The 14,319-nt window shown below is 36.8% G+C and overlaps 1 protein-coding gene across 1 annotated transcript in view; it reads left to right on the forward strand.

Moving 5' to 3' along the window:
- Positions 1-2,987: 2,987 nt before the first annotated feature.
- Positions 2,988-14,319, forward strand: part of mgat5 (alpha-1,6-mannosylglycoprotein 6-beta-N-acetylglucosaminyltransferase) — a 67,836-nt gene continuing 56,504 nt past the window's right edge. The window contains exon 1 of the mRNA XM_077226129.1: positions 2,988-3,139. The gene's annotated coding sequence lies outside the window, so the exon portion shown is untranslated. The remainder of the gene's footprint in view (positions 3,140-14,319) is intronic.

The raw sequence follows: 14,319 nt of genomic DNA on the forward strand, positions 1-14,319 counted from the left end.
TTCACACCATGGCCAAATACCTCCTGCTATGGGCTCAGCTCAACCACTGCTCGCTTAGAGCAACGCACGTGCCAGGCATTCTAAACGAGGTTGCGGATATGCTCTCCAGAGACAATGTCCCCCCGGGGGAATGGTCTCTTCACCCGTAAATGATGCAGATGATATGGAGCATCTTCGGCGAGGCAGAGGTCGACCTCTTCGCCTCAGAAGACAACGCTTGTTGCCAAAAAAAATTCTCCAAAGAGAAATTGGCCCAGAACTGGCCCAGAACTGGCCACGCCGCCCGCTGTACGCATGTACGCTGTACGCCGTTCAGCCGGTCCTGAGCAGCCCCATGGCCGATACCGCTGAGGAGAGACCTCCTCACGCAGGCAAACGGGACGATCTGGCATCCCCCTCCCGACCTGTGGGCCCTTCATGTATGGCCCCTCAACGGGTATCCGGGAACCTTCCGGATAAGGTTCTAAATACCATTAATGAAGGAAGAGCGCCTTAAACCAGGCGTCTTTAAAATGGCTCTAAAATGGTCAGTGTTCTCCTGCTTGTGCACCCCTACTCATGTGGAGTGACAAGAGTATTTTCCTTTCTACAAGAGCCTTTGGAAAAGTGTCGCACCCCCTCCACGCTCAAAGTATATGTGGCGGCCATAGCAGCATTTCACGCTCACGTGGCCGGGCAATCACTGGGAAGAAATTACCTACTTGTGCGCTTCCTCAAGGGGGACAGAAGGCTAAACTCGCCTCGACCCCCCTCTCTGGGAGACGCTGGGAGAATGAAGGGACATGTTTTTAAATTGACCAAATCAAGTTTGTTGATGTATCTTTCACACTCTATGGCAGGCAGGGTGAACATATAATTACTTGACATGTTTAATCTTAGTGATTTCTTAAGTTATTCATTGTTTTGTGAAGCTATTTTGTATTGAAGTCTATGGAAAGTCTTATTTATTTTCCCTTAAAAAGGGGCGGTGACGAAATCGACAATTAAGTTCCCAGATGTACCGGCAGTACGTATGGCAAAATGGGGGCTTATATTGCTATAAGCCACGCCCATTCTGGCGGGCTCTGAAGCGTCCTGATTGGTTCGCGCATCCTAGCCAACTCGCCATCTAGGTTCGTGCAGTTGCCGCAGCACAAGCCAATGAGCGAGCTAAGGCGCTCAGCTGTATGTCTTCTGTGCAGCTGCACTGCTTTTTAAAAATTGGGCTTCAATATTCTCGAGAAAAAGAGTTTCCCCATAGTGTAAGCTACTTACGCAATAGCCTACTCATTCCCTATTCTCACGGGAACGTTTTCCATCCAAGACCGAATTCATAGGCCAGTTTCCATCAATGATTTTTCAGCAAATGTATTTTTTCTATGTCTGCCCTTGCCTCATAATGACATGTTGGAGCCAGGTCCTCTATGTATCTGTGAAGAAAAGAAACACTCAATAGTTTGACCAAATTATCATCAATGTCCTTTTTGAATAGATTTTCTTTTCACAAGCTTTGTTCAGTTGAATTTTCCTGAAAGTGAAATGACTATTCCATCATGGTTTACTCACCCTCATTTCGTTCAACATTAACCTGAAGTTCCACGGAAGAATGTTGTGTGGTTTTGACAGTGAGTAGGCCTAGCCTATGAATGTGAAAAAAAACTTTAAGAAATCAGCCGTCATGGTGTTGTTAACAGTTTTAAAGAAACATGTTCTCTCGTTATATTGAATAGTTTCACAAGAATGATTTGAATCATTCACTTTGGGAATCAATGACAATCCAAAACAGCTTTTGAATAAGTCCATTGAACGTCCAATAGATGGCAGAATACACCAACACACTTCGTAGCCTAGCCCAAATATAAAAACCAACAGTATAGCCTAAATGTTTATTTAATCTAAAATCAGTCTTACCCTCACGTGGTTAAGCCCTTATGACTTTTGTTGTAGTAATTTAATTATATTTATTTGGTTTTATATTTTTGTTAAAATGTTATGATATTATTTGTTTGTGTTTTGTCTTAATGTAATCTGTTAATTAAGAAAGAAAATATGATACGTCATAAAGGGCTTGGAAATGGATTGAATAGACCTACAATATGTCGGGAGATAGTAGGTTTTTGACAACTTCATAAATTTGTATTCAAGTTTTTTCGTTTTGTATAAATTTTAACTTAATTTCAATCGATGTTTTGTTAATCAATTATCTGGATTTAAATAAATAAAAAGAAAACAAACAACGCTTGGTGGAATGAAGTGCGTAACAAAACACTCCATACTTCCGCGGCTTGAGAAAAGGCCGACACAACTTTCTTTATTTTGTGGAATAGGCTACAAAGGGCATGGCGAATGCTGAAGATGTCAAATAGGCTACCAAAGGCCACAAAATCAAACATAAAAGTAGGCTAGTCCATATTTCAAGTCCTAAGACGTTATACAACGCTTTGTGTGAAGAACGGACCGGTATTTAGGCCTAAGTCAATATTCTCTGATAATCTTCCCCTCAAGTGCGCGGTTTACTTGAAACCGGACTAGTGAGTTGAAATTGAGAACCGAATCAATTAGGCAAAAAATAAATAACCTTTAAGTAGCAATTTATCACAAAGATCTCACTCAAATGAATTGTTCATTCACTTTTCTCTTGTAGCCTAAACCCTGACATATGGTTTCGGAAAAATCTATTGTTCAAAAAGATTGATATAGCCTAAAGTTTGGAAACGCGTGCACTTTTATGATAGGCCTACTGTGATAGCCTACTTTAATTATGCTACTTTTATTGTGAATGTATGCATTTGTTTATTTTCCAGCCACTTGTTGGATGGAAAAACCAACACTGTGGAGTCTTTGCTTTGTTTTTAAGTTATCTAAAATCAATAATGAAATGTGAAAAAAATTACACATGTAGGCCAATGCTCTACAAAGTTAGGGATCCTTAGAAAGCTTCTTTTTTTTTAACGTTTTCAACCCCGTAGGTAAAATCACCACGCTCCCTGCGGTCTCCTGTGCGTCTCGACGCTCTTTGTGTTCAATGTGATCAGACAGCGAAACGAAACACACAGACCGTTGTCAGGTGCCTGGAACCACACCGACTCCGATCACAGAGCAAACACCGGCTTTTCTACAGCCTTTAACATCCATATCATAACGTTAAATCTTTAATCAGGTGAGTGTTTGCTTGGGTTGCCTTATAAACGCGTATGAAATGAAAGCGGGGCGTTTGGTGCCCTGCAGTCCACTGCGGAACACGCGCATATGTGTTACACGTCTTTATTTGTGTTATTTATACACGCAAATCTATCTATCACAAATACATTAGGTGTTTTTACAGTGATTTGATTATACATTTACAAATAATCCTTACAGGAACACAATGTGGCATTTCTGACGTAAAGTGATGGTAATACCATCGTACTTTGATGTATAGGCTACCATAGTATTGAAATTCATGTATCATGCTATTGACTTTGTACTCCAAGGTACTTCCGAGAATACTATGGTACTACAATGCTATATGTTTAAAAGACATGACAGTTCCATCATGATACCACGTCTAAACAATCATACTTTTCAGTATTCTTTAATACGTATAGTGTATGGTAGCCTAGATTACATTAGAATACTATGGTACATTGATACGCATTTCGTACTTTTCTTGTTAATGGACACCTACTGATGTGCAGGTTATACTATTTTCCTGTACACAAGTGTACACATACAACAAACTTTTATTGCATTTTTACACGTTATTGTATAATTTGAAGTAGGCTACCGTGGAGGACCATGTAAATACTATGGTATTTGAATATGATAATAATGTAGTTACAAGGGTTGAAAATTAAATTAAGTTCATGGTACAAGCTTAGTAATTCTTTAAAATTGTATTATGGGATAACCTGAGGTTAAGTGTCTTGCTCAAGGTTGAAGTGGTGATTGGATCAACCAATGTGGTTCAAACCTTTTGATTGCCAGCCTAGGCCTTTAACAATTAAGCTTTATATGGTATTGAAAAATGGTTTAATTGTAATTCTGGAGTTGTATGGTGTAGTAGTTAAAAAGATGAGGTGGCAAACAGAAGGTTTTAGGGTTGAGTCCTAAAAGTATCAATTCATAAAGCATATAGACCACAGTTAGAGTGTTATAGGTTTTTGATATGTCATTGTCAGTTATGAAGAATAACTTACAGTTCTGCATTACATATTATATTACTGTCTTTCTCTGGGTTTCACAGAACACACTGCATAATTTAATAATGTGTGCAGTGTTTGTTTTATAACTGTAATATTGATGTTTAGTCTGTACCACACAGAAAGACAGTAATCTGTTGTATTTCCAACAATATCAGCCCATGTTTAATCACTTCAAAGTCACAGCTGTGCACTCACCCCATCAATTTACTTTTCTAGGTGCATACTTGTCGATCATTTTTATGGTTGTTGAGATACAAAGTGAAATTATTCTCAGATTCAGTTCTTGGCTATTAATTACACTGTATTATTCATGTCCATAGCGGCATGACATTTAATACTTGACCAAGTTTAATACTTGAGGTTAAGGATTTGTTCAACTCCATAGCCTTAATTGTGTGCAATAGTAATTGCTATTATAGCTTTCCTCAGAACACCAAATGTCTAAATGAGTTGACCTCATGGTTGGAGAAACACTGAGATAACTGGCACAATGTTCATGTTGTATCAGGCCCAGAAATGTTCTTTAAAAGGGATTTATTGCTGTACATCTTTATAACTTCCTCTTCCTGTACTGAGCCTAATCTTGCATGTGATGGCCTGTAAATAGTACAGTATCTATAATCTGTGGTATCAAAGCCGATGACCTTGGCCATCCATTTCAAGTCAACATTGCCTCCATCTCGACTGCACGGGGTACTTTTCCGCCCTCTTTGCTGTATTTCACAATGTAATCTTTATGTTCAAACCTCTTAAACCTGTATAAGAGAAGCTTTATGCGAGCTAATTTGTGGAACGGATATGTGGGTTGCACTGGGTGTGAACAATATAAAAAGCGACTGATTTCCAGGTGTGAGAAGATAGTCTGTTTTACCAGTTTAGGAGGTTTGATGTGTTTTAAGTTGGGGAAATGACATGTCATCCAATCAGAATGAGCCTCATTAACTAGGTACTGACTCAGGTACTCTTTACCTAGTTATGTTGTGTTCCTGGTTTTCACAACAGGCATTTACAAGAAACTGTCAGTTGGCCATTGTTTTGATATCCATTATAAATTGGCGTTTATTAAAGGGATAGTTCACCCAAAAATGAAAATTCTGTCAGTATTTACTCACCCTCATGTTGTTCGAACCCCGTAAGACCTTCGTTCATCTTCGTAACACGAATTAAGATATTTTTGATGAAATCTGAGAGCTGGATCACTCCTCCATAGGCTTCTTCAGGGATTGAAACTTGCAGGCCCCAAAAAGTTATTAAAGACATTGTTAGAATAGTCCAAGTGACTACAGTGGCTCAATCTTAAGTTTATCAAACGACGAGAATACTTTTTGTGCGCAAAAAAAGCTAAACTAAAGACTTTATTTCAACTATTCATTTCCTTGTGGAACGGAGACTAGTTTCTCTTTTTTGCCCGGAGTAACTCGCTCACTTGGATCAACCCTTGTTGTGTTTGGCTGTCAAAAATCAGTTGCAATGTTCTGGCTGAAGCTCCTTTAAAAACATCCTAATTGCATAAAGTCTGTGTTCTGTAGTTGATGTTTTTTAGGATGTTATCCGTGCCTTGGGGCCATATTACAGGAACATCTAAATCCTAAAATCCTAATTAATGTGTTTGGTAACCAATGGCGATTTCAGTTAGTAAACTTGTCAGATCTTAACTTGAAAGCCATGAAATTACAAGTGTAGTTTCATTCTTGTGTATTTACTAGAGTTGGGACATTTTTATTATAAAAAGCATGTGATTGGACAAAAAGCTGTGTAGTGCAGGATGATGTCATCAATATTTTTGTTTCATTTTCCCAGAAGAGAAAGACTGTACATTTTAAATACGCAATGTGTATTTTCTAGAGTTGGGACATTTTTATTCTGAAGAGTATTTGATTGGACAAAAAGCTGTGTAGTGCAGAATGATGTCATCAATTTCAATTCTCTTTTTTGTGACAGATTTTTGCTTGTTACTTTATTTGAAAGTCTGCATGAAAAACCTGAAGTACGACCAACAGGAAGAGCAGTGTAGTAAATCCTAAAATATGAAAATAAAAAAAATTGCAAATAAAAAAAATATTTGATGTTTTGGTGGCCTCATCATTATGTACTTCAAATACACTTCTTGTGAACTAAGGTTAGGCCTATATTGCAATCCTAAATCAACAAATCCTGAAATGTTAACAGCACTACATTTTATTATACTCGCCTCCTTGTGATGTTTAAGCGCAAACACAGTGTAATTAGTTTTGTGGTCCGACACTGAGAACACATTCACAGATGGTAATCAGGTATGTGTATTATAGCAATGTTTATTCAGTAAACATGCAAGATTCCATGCAGTCGGTAATCAAATTAAAATTAGTTAACCAGAATACAAATAAAAATATATAGTAAATAGTCTAAAGAACAGTAAGTTACATGAAACTCATGGTTACTTGTGATGTTTAAGGACAACCTGAGTGTATATCTATATTTGCCACTACACTGTAGATTGATTACTTTAACAGATGATATCTCGAACATTTACTTTAGTTGACATTGACAATATAAACTTGATTCGGAGTTAAAAGGAATCCTTAGAGCTGGAATTTGTTGGATATAGTAATTCCATTGAATATTTCTCAGCACTCAGTGTGATCAAATTAAGATGACTGGAAAAATGTACAAAAAATGTAGTAATTTTATTATAGAATTTCATTAAGATGATGGCAAAGTTTTAGTAGTTTGAGTCGTAATAACACCTTGCATATGCAAATTTAATCAGGACTTATTTGCAACTACTAAAGTACTTTAGTATCAGGTCTTGGAAAAAAAAAATACATAATTTTATCATAGAATTTCATTAAAATGTTGGCAAAGTTTTAGTAATCTGAGTAGCAATAACATCTATCATTTGCAAATTTAATCAGGACTAATTTGCATCTACTCAAGTATTTTACTTTTATTTTAAAGTTCTTGAGTGTGTTACCCACTCAAGTTGGCTGAACTTAAATTCTGTCAGACCAACAGATTAACCCTTTTGAATGTTCTCAGTACTGTTCAATAACCTCTTTGACCAACTACTGTTCAAAACATTACTGCCTATTGTAAATTTTTCATAGGCATTTTCCATAGCTGTCCCATGGTTACATAAGTTTCCGAGGCAAAAGGCACTTCTCTGTGAATATTGTTCCACTCTATTTCAGGCACTTGCGCCCTGCAGGGTTCAACTTTAGCTGTAGAAAGTTGTAGTCTTCTGGGCAGCATTTCAACCCTTTAGAAAACTGACGTATCCGTCTTGATGCAATATGCCTTGAATTCCAAAGAAAGATGATGTGAATTTGTGGAGGTTCTGACAATGTCGTAATTCCAATATGCAACAAATAGATCATTTACCTGATCTGCAAAATTATTCAATTCAAAGTCTGGCAAAGAATCAATTAATCCATATTTGAGAACTTAAGTTCGGCTTTGTGTTTGCCGATGCATTTGTCATGTAGATTAATAATTAGCCCGGTAGTTATGTCTCCATGTTCGGTTATATCATTTGAGCACGCAAGGTTCTCTCTGTAAAAAAAGGTGCTGTCATTTTTTATTTACATGCGCATTAATGTGCAACAGAATAGTTTTAATATAATTATGATGTAATTGAGAAATTCTGTTAGAGGCATTTAAGCCCAGATAGCCTTCTGTTTATTATAAGATAGCACTGTATAAGATAACAAAATATGTTTGCTTATCTCCAGGTAGTGTGAACAAAGGTCAAAAGTTTTTTTCAATATTATCTTCTCCTCTCTGGAGGATTTTTTTTCAAAAAGAATATTAGCATGCCTTTATTTACACATTTCAAATACGTATAATACATTATAATTATATTAATAGATATTTGTAATAATAATTAAAGATATATATTAAAAGCATACTTCAATTGCATGAATTTTTTACACCTTATCCTGGTAAAAACAACAATGTAGTTAATACAAGAACAGCAGAGTTTGCTTCTTGACACTTTAGCCTGAACTAAGACTAAAATGAAGTAGTTTAGCACACATCTACTAGTAATTTTCTGGTATTTTCAACACCTTTCACATTTATTCACATTTAAAGCAAGACTTTACACAGTTCACTTAATTTTTTGAGTAACAATTACAAAACATCCTATATTATGCTTTGTCTGTTGAATTAATTCTATTTAGATTTTTATCAACAGTACTTTGTAGCAATACTTAAACAGATAAGTCTGTGGATGGATAAGCAACAAAAAATGTTAAAAGTGACCAATAAGTATTTGTTTGCTATTCTGTAAAACCACAATAGTAAAACATAAAAAGTGCTCTGTTAGTTTAACTGTTACAACTACAGTTAAAGTTGCAGTAGGGCGTTTTGAGAAAATGTTGACTTAGCCTGAAAATTTGAACAAGCATAACTTACTGGTCCAACCCCTTTGCTCTCTGCTGCGCTACAGCCCTCCCTCCACAGCTCCTCCCCCACAGCTCCTCCCCCACAGCTCCTCCCCCACAGCTCCTCCCTCCACAGCTCCTCCCTCACAGAGGAGCCTGCCGTGAACCCGCAGGCTAGTAAGCAGGACCACCGATGACGGCGGATTATAAACAGTTATGGAACATTCACTAATAGGGACGAAACATCAACAATATGCTTTACATTGACTATGGCCTGCCCAAACTTTGACTACAAACTTGATTCGCAAATCATTATGTATTTTGCAATACATGTAACTTTATAACGTTGCACTCTTTCTATAAGTTATAAATAGCTAGTAAGATAACGTTAAAGGATTTAGTTCACTTTTAAAAAAACTTTTGCTGATAATTTACTTACCCCCATGTCATCCAAGATGTCCATGTCTTTCTTTCTTCAGTCGAAAAAAAATTAAGGTTTTTGATGAAAACATTCCAGGCTTTTTCTCCATATAATGGACTTCAATAGGACACAAACGTTTCAAGGACCAAATGACAGTTTCAGTGCAGCTTCAAAGGGCTTTAAACGATACCAGACCATGAATAAGGGTCTTATCTAGCGAAACGATAGGTCATTTCAAAAATAAATAAAAAACTTTAAGTTTTATAAGCACAAATGCTCGCCTTGCTCTGTTCTGTGATGCACGTTCGTGATCCTGTTCGAACTCGTTCATCCAAATGAACAAATATTTTTTCGAGTCATTTCGTTCGTTGAATGAACGAAATGACTCGAAAAAAGATTCGTTCATTTGGATGAACGAGTTTGAACAGGAGAGTCATGAACGACGGTACGCGCTCGTGCTGTGTAAGAGAGGGGTGATCAGCGCGTAGGCGAGCGGGATTGACACTGCTAAGTAGGGTTGGGCGGTATTTCGGTAATATCGTATACCGCGGGGTCTTAAAATAGCAACGGTATCAGTTTCAATACCGTCATTACCGGCACTTATATATAATAAATAAATATAATTCATTCAATGCCTAAAAATGCTTATGTAGTTGTCATCAAGTGACAGTGTGGAGGAGAGAGAGAGGGAGAAGGGAGAGGCGGTAAATACTGACGAGGCAATTTGTAAATGTTGCAATAAAAAAGGTGACCGCGAGAGATGGAAACACCTCTAACCTAATGTCGAATCTCCGAAAAAACCACCCACTCAGTGCTGCGAGGATGCATTTTGCCCCGAGTTCATTAAATAAGCACATTCGTTTATATTTGTTAAAATATTATAATGTTATTTTTTTTACGTTGATAATGAAAACTGAACAGCACGAGTAAGATGGGATGCATCGGGAGTCAGACATTGACCACTTAATTAAGTTTCATTTTGTAAAAGGCCTTTCTTTAAAGTGAATTTCGTTTTGTATAAATTGTATCCTAATTTTAATATTTTTTTTTTATCAACCAATAATAAATAAGAATCAAATATAGCAGACAACATAATCATGACATGATCGTGCGCTGGCGCGCCGCGGTCACTTGCATTGAAATCTCATCATAAATTAACCGAAACTCAGTGTATGTCTCACAGACATGACAGATATCTAAATAAAGCTTGAAATTTCATTAAACGAAACAATTCAAAACGAAAAGAAATAGGCCACTCCCTGATTATTTAATCCAAGGTGTGCATTTCTCTCTATGCGCGTTCTATACGGAAATGGCGATCATCAAATTAAACGAAACTATTCAAAACGAAAAGAAATAGGCTAGCCTACTCTCTGATTATTTAATCCATGATGTGCATTTCTCTCTATCGTTCACTATGGAGATGGCTATTCGTCAATTTCTTTAAACGAAACAATTCAAAAGGAAAAGAAATATAGGAAGCATACTCTCTGATTAATCCAGGATGTGCATTTCTCTCTATACGCGCGTTAACCACGGAGATATCAATCGTCAATTTCTTTAAACGAAACAATTCAAAACGAAAAGAAAAAGGCTAGCCTATACCTTCTGATTATGTAATCCATGATTTGTATTTCTCTCTATATATGCGCGTCCACTAGGAGATGGCGATCGTCAACTTAATCTTTGCAGCACTGACAGAAAAGTTGTATTAATAAAAATCAATGGACGCGTGTCACCGGATTTACAAATGCACTTCTTGCTTGTTGCTTGTTAATTTAATTTAAATGAATTAATAAAATGAATACAATTGTCATAATTAAAATAAATAAATATTATTAATTGCCCATTTTTGCTCATTTATAAATGGTATTTATATCTACCACCCCCTCAGCACCTGGGTTAAACAATTATTTGGCGGCAACATATTATAACGGCCCACGTATTAAAAATAGTCGAGTCTAAATAGGGCTTTGGCTCATATTACATTTAATGCCGTCAACAGGGATCAGACACAACGTGCACGGGTTGGCCTTGATTTTTTTTGTGTGTTTTTTATGCCCGATCTGGTATTCAGTTTCTGAACGGTGTAGACACAAGCCAACAGTTTGGTGACGCTGTCTGAGCCTTATGTCATAATTTTTAATTATTCACGGTAATACCGTATACCCCGGTAAAATAGGGAGGAGGTTTGACGGTATAAAAATTTGGATACCGCCCAAGCCTACTGCTAAGACATTCCTCCTGGCTCTGATTGGTTGTTTCTGACCGGGAGCGGTGTATTTCTGCAAATGGCAATAGGACCACTGGGAGGAGCCAGAGGAGCTTGATTTTTTTCACAGATTATCTGTCTCATATTCTATTTTCAGGACATAATGACAGTTTTAACATATTTGTTTACAAAAGTTACCTACTGCAGCTTTAATACCGACATAATAACAATAGAAGGGTGTAACCTTCTTAAACATAATTTTAGTTCAGTAATTATTAAATGTGATCTGATATGAGTAGGGTATTTTTGTATTTATGTGTTTTGCCTTGGGAGTTGTATCTACCTCTGCTACACACCAGTATCAGATTTAGTAAGATTTGTTAGCCAAATGGAAAAATAGGTCTTGACCTGGTTTCTTTGTGGTCATGTGGCATCTCTTTGTTACTTTTTCCTAAAGGCATTCTGGTTTACCGATATACACGTCAACTGTATTGTAGATTTTTAGGTTTTCTGTTTTTGTGATTCATATTGAAGTATTTGTTCAATAATTGTATCAAAGATTCATTGATATTTTGTACAACAGTACATTGGGGAGAGAGTGTTTGGGAGGTTGCATGTGGGTTGTTGACATGACATGGCATCCAACATGTCTGTTTGGCAAAGAAAGGCAGTTGTTGTCATGGAAAGATTTTACCATGCTGATGTATGTGTGCATACTTGAACTGTGACTACATCTTTAGTACAATCATTTTCATAGCATTTCTCTTTTCTCTTTTTGTTGTATTTCATGACCACATTATGAAACTCCCGCTTGCTATCTTTTTGCGTTTTATGAGACACTTAGACTACTTGTGAATAATTGATTTTTGAGTTGTTCTGCCTTTAAAGCGAAATGTATGTGTTATTCTCTTTTCGGCAAACAATGCCTGGCTATGACAGTTCTTAAAGTTTTATAGTTCTGTCGACAGACATTTTGTGCAGAAACAATTTTCACTTAGAAACTGCAAGTAAATTAAATAACGTGAAGTTTTTTTAACGTGTAGTTGTGTGTATTCACAAATTGTTTTTTTACTGTGCAAGCAAATAATTAGGGGCAAGCACTGAAAGTGCGTTGGCACCTCTTGAAATCGTTGGCGTTCTTATTCTTATTCTTCTTCCGTTTCTTCTTCTTCCATATGGAAGTCTATGGCAGCCCATAGAACCGCTTGTGGAAAAGATAGGAAATTTGGCACACTGATAGAGGACAGTCTGAACAGTCAGCATAGCAAATTTGGAGTCACTAACTCTATCCTTCTAGCGCCACCAACTGTCCAAAGTTGCACTCATGTTTATGCTAATAACTTTTGAACCTTAACGGCTAGAAACAAAATTCTTTTCCCCTCTGATTCCTTAGCTCAAGCACCCTATGACGTCATTTTCCATCATAAAATTGTTTCCGCCATTTTTAATTTTTTGAAAAACCTACTTTTCCGAACTCGTCCTAGATTTACAAAACTCTGTATGGGTCATCAATACGATGCCCTGAAGGAGCCTGAGAAGTTTCAGACCAGTGCCACTTAGTAGCAAAATGTATTTTGCAAATGCTTATAACTGGAGTCATCTCCTTAGGTTCCTGAAACCATTCCGAGTCCAACAATACCAAACATGCTAGGTTTTACTGTTTTAGCGCTTTAAAACATTTGCCAATATCTTCTAAACAGTTAGACCGAGACGAGACGAAACCACCGTAGGAAGTTTGAAAACATAGGTCGTTGACCATATGCTGATGCCCAAATGTCAAAATATTAATAGTAAGTGGCAAGAAAATGCAAACAAAGTCAGGTGTGGGTCATTTTTTATGTGTTTATCCATATAAATGTCTATAACTCAAAAATGAAATTAGATATTTTCACCAAATTTGACACCCACATGTATGGGCTCACTATGAGAACAAATCAAAAAAATTGCGCAATTGTGCCTCTAGTTGGCGCTATAATATAACAAAACATGAAATTGCCATTGACTTCAATACAGTATTGTGATATAAAATTCTATACTTAACGAATGCATTGGTGTAACATGTTAAAACTCAATATGTGCCATTAGCATTATGCCCTAAAGGTGAAAGTTTTAGACATTTTTTTAGACCAAAATTGAGTCGTATCATCTCCAGACTGTGCCGACTAAAAGTTATAGATTTCGTGTTAATATACGAAACCATTTTCATAAACCGCAGCAGCAAAGTTGAGGTATGATGCCAAAAGGACTATTCAGGCTTTATCTCTGTAATGCCTTGACCTATTGACACCAAACTTTGTATGTGTCATTGTCACTTCACTCTGACCACATCACATCAATTTCATAACTGCACCACCTATTGGTCAAAAGTGATAATCCATTAAATCATATTTTTATTTACTGTATATATAATTTAGCTATTTTGCCTGAAATCATCTTAAAATGTATTTAATTGCTCCTTGCTGAAGTTGGTCTGACACTCCGAGCCATGTTGGCATGTCTTATAGTCGTCTTGCGCATGGCCCCGATAATTGCTGCTTACAGCTATTGTCAATAACATCCGTACATAAGTTACGTATATGTATATTTTGCTCCTATTGGATTGTAAAGAAAAAAAATGGATTCGCAGAATGAATAGTTTAATTGGCTGAGCTTTGACTGTGTTTATAAGCAAAATATTGTGTGAAAATGGGTTTCTTTTCTCTTGTCAATATCGTAGTGATGTAGGAAGCACAGCTCAGAGAGAAGTCACTTTCAAACCAAACAGCTTTCTGTTGGTCAGCGTGTCAAATTCTTGAACAGGGTGAAAATGTTCCTCTTGCAGATTTCGCTCATCATACGAAACTCCTGAACCACGGATTCCTGTTGAAATTTTACTCATGAAATTTCACAGAGCAACAGTAAATGTGACTGCTCTTTTAGGCTAACGACAATATCATCCTAGATTAAAGCTGTAACTATTTAGGTTATAACTTTTATCCTGTTACCCAAGAGTGTGCATTACAGTGATTTTAATAGGTTTATAATAACTGCTTTACGCCTTGTCATTGAGTGGCTTATTACTTTAACTTAGAAAATATCAAAGGTCATTTATAGTAGCTCTGAAAGAAGAGTGAAGTGATTGTGCAACATTTCTAAAACTGGTTACACAGATGGTGTGTA

This window comes from Siphateles boraxobius, unplaced genomic scaffold, assembly GCF_051911475.1.
Source record: "Siphateles boraxobius isolate OS27281-9 unplaced genomic scaffold, OSU_SipBor_1 13, whole genome shotgun sequence".
In the NCBI taxonomy this organism is placed as follows: domain Eukaryota; kingdom Metazoa; phylum Chordata; class Actinopteri; order Cypriniformes; family Leuciscidae; genus Siphateles; species Siphateles boraxobius.